Raw genomic sequence first — 3,399 nt, forward strand, 5'->3', positions numbered from 1 at the left:
AAAATAGTGAAAAGTTCGTTTCCATCGTCTTATGCCCGGTTTGAGAAGAGAATATATTGTCTAGAACAGCTGAGAGGAGAAACCCAGTTGAACGCAAAAGTATCAAAAAGGCGATCTGTCATATTTAATTTCATATATTTATTGCAAAGCTGTAAGAAACATCTAAAAATATCATTATTATGTTTTTATATTTGTTCTGACTTATATCTTTTTCCAACACTTCCTGCCATCGCGCAATCTAACAGACCTCTACCTATAACGAAAACTCTTCTAAAGTATCAATCGAACAGGCTATGAGTGTTAAAATGACCAGTGAAAATTCTGCCTAAATTCATTTCTTTACAGTTAATTTTAGCGAAGTCAAGATGAAATCAGACGGCCATCGGCCGAAAAATATAAATGTGAGCAACGTTGTTAATAATTTTAATACCAATTTTGCATGCGTTTTACGTATTAAGATGATTCAGTTAAATCCGTATGACGAAGCATTTTTAATCACTAAGAACTTTTTCTACAAATTTTTGTAATATTTCTAAAGAATATCCTCATGATACATTTCAATATTTTATCAACATTTAAAACATTGGAAAATTAGACCAACTCACTTTAATATAAATATATCAATTAATGTCAATGACAATATGTTTTAAAGATCTTAAAAAGATGTTCTTAAAATGAACTTACCGCTGTTCACAGGGATAGTATTTTCTGCAACAACTGAGTCGTTGTCGGCAAATTTCACACCGGCGCAAACTGAAACTGGACCTCCAGAGTCTTGAACCAGAACTCGAACTTTCAACGGAATACCAGGTATCAGTGAATTTGGAAAATATGCCACATATGTCCTAAAGGTAAAATCAAATGAACAACATGCTGTCCCTATGCTCTTTCGTATTAGTTGTCAAATTTTTGTATTGTTTTATTATAAGTTGATACATTTAAAAACAAAAGGAATCGTGTGTACTTTTGTTAAAGTTTAGCATATCATTTAAGATGATGTGTACATCAGCTATGAAAGCTGTTATCATTCTCAATTATGTGTGCTTCACATATAGGTATCGGTGTAAGGTATGTATATTATTAACAAGTGTAACGGTTGGGAACCATTTATAGCGCTAAAAAGCGATTGATCGAAATATTCTGTTTACGATTGTGATAAATGAAATATTTTATTTAAGGGAATGTTGCACTTAATATGATATCAAATACTTGGCACACTTACCCAGATGCACCTGAGAGACAGCATAGAACAACAGATAATTGTATTAACATCTTGATTGTTCTGTGTTCCAATAATCTAAAATATTACAAATGGTTGCACACTTAAAGTATGGGATCAAAAGATGATATAAACAAACTGAATATAATGTATGATATGCAGAAACAAGCTACAAATCATACCATAGCACACTTAATTTCATATAGAAAAACTTGAAAATACAGGTAGCATTTTAATAACTGTAATTGTCATCATCTTTCACAAAAGAATGAAAAGAGAAAGAAAAACCCAATACACGGACTGAGTGCATTATCAACTGTGTCGTACGTTTTACCATGCATATAAAAATATTTATGATTAACACATTCACTATACAGTGTGGTTTTATGTAGGTTTATTGGGTTAAACTATACATACATAGTTATGTAACGAAGCATGCTAATAATAAACAGATAATAATAATTAAACTTATTCCGTGAAAGGCAGCATTATTTTTAAATGCTTGAAACATACATGTAAACGAGATAATGTGAATATTTTGTGCGTTCAAAGGGAAAGTGATAAAATAATGAGGAATTGAAAATATTTTATACTACATGTATTGTAATTGACCGTTTCAATAAAATTCACGACCAGCAAACAAAAAAATTTAATCGGCACATAGAACATTTTGAGCTTGTCATTGAATAACTATAAAAAAAGATGTAAAACATGTTTTAGTGTCTGATCCTTTACTAAGTTTCAGTTGCCATTGCACGCTATTTCTCACAGTATCATAGATGTGGGAAAACAAAAGAAACTTATTTTTGATGTAGAAAATGTGTGTTATGACATGTGAAAGTAATATGCACGATATGATAATACGTCTCTAATGTTTTGTGGTACCCAATAAATATTTTCAACCGTGAATAGAACAAACTGTTCCATTATTTCACAATAAGATACTCTATTCTTTAAAAAAAAACATTAAGAATAAAAAAACTAAAAAGTTATAAGCTTACCTTTCATTGCCAGTTTCTAAAACTTTCAATAGACCGATATCCTTTTTTTTTTTTTACAGCTAAATAATGATATAGGTTAAACTAATGACAAGGCATTAGTCAAATATTTAACTTATTACCAAACCTTCAACCTTAAGTTATTTTTTATCACAAGTTGTAATTCACTTAACAAAATTAAATAAGAAAACAGAATGTTTGTCAATGGGCGTAAAAAAGGCGGAGTTTCAAAATAATTGGCATGAATAAGGACTTAAACATTTATCTTGACATTGTGTGGGTATATTTCGTGACCGTTGATCAATTTTGTTAATCTTTCATATTATATCGTGATATTTTCCTCGTTAACTAATTTAACGTGTTAATTGGGTAAAAAATAGATCACATGGTCCAAATATGGAAAAATATTGTTATAACACTTAAAAGCTACTGATTTTATCACAATATCCAGAAAACTTGTTTGATGATTTCGAAGTCAGGTTGGAAAATGGGTCATATGGAGTCAAACACTAGGTCGCACAGCCCAAATAAGGTAAACATTGTAAACACTCTAGAGGCTACTGTTTAGATCCAGATATCCTGGAAATTGGTCAGTAAAGTTGTTATGGTGATTTCTCGGTCTATGGGTTATTGCGGTCATTGAATGCCGCCTTTCCCTGTTCATATTGTTTATCATATTTTTACCTGGATTTAAAAAACCTTTTCCTGTCCAAATAATCTGGAAAATAGGTCAGAAAAATATTTTGATGATTTTTAGGTCAATTTCGAATATGGGTCATTTTAAGTCAAAAAAAATTTGCACAACCAGAATACGGAAAAAACTTGCCAACGTTCAAGAGGCTACTATTTTGAATACAATATTTTTGGAATTTGAATTTTGAAATGTGTTGGTGATTTCGAGGTCATGTTTAAATATTGGTCATCTGGGATCACAAACAAGGTCACACAGTACAAACATGTAAAAACCCTAATGCCCTGACAATTTGTCAGTATTTTTGTTTTGGTGATGTCTAAATCGAGTATAAATATTGGTTACCTGGGCGTAAACACTAGGTCATTCAGCCATTTTTATTTTTTCGCTTTAGAGGCTAATGTGTGGGTTCAAGGAGCCTGGAAATTGGTCTGTCAGGTTGTTTGTTTTTTGTGATTTCTAAGCCCAGTTGAAAATGGGTCAACGGTAGT

At 31.3% G+C, this 3,399-nt stretch overlaps 1 long non-coding RNA gene across 1 annotated transcript; it reads right to left on the reverse strand.

Moving 5' to 3' along the window:
- Positions 1–451: 451 nt before the first annotated feature.
- LOC132758524 (uncharacterized) lies at positions 452–2,360 on the reverse strand. The gene is made up of 3 exons (XR_009629585.1): positions 2,221–2,360; positions 1,223–1,297; positions 452–845 (listed from the first exon to the last, which is right to left on the reverse strand). It is a non-coding gene; the product is annotated as an uncharacterized LOC132758524 (long non-coding RNA).
- Between the last annotated feature and the right edge of the window lie 1,039 nt (positions 2,361–3,399).

Source organism: Ruditapes philippinarum, unplaced genomic scaffold (assembly GCF_026571515.1).
Source record: "Ruditapes philippinarum isolate M1 unplaced genomic scaffold, ASM2657151v2 ctg14074_1_1_1_1, whole genome shotgun sequence".
In the NCBI taxonomy this organism is placed as follows: Eukaryota; Metazoa; Mollusca; class Bivalvia; order Venerida; family Veneridae; genus Ruditapes; species Ruditapes philippinarum.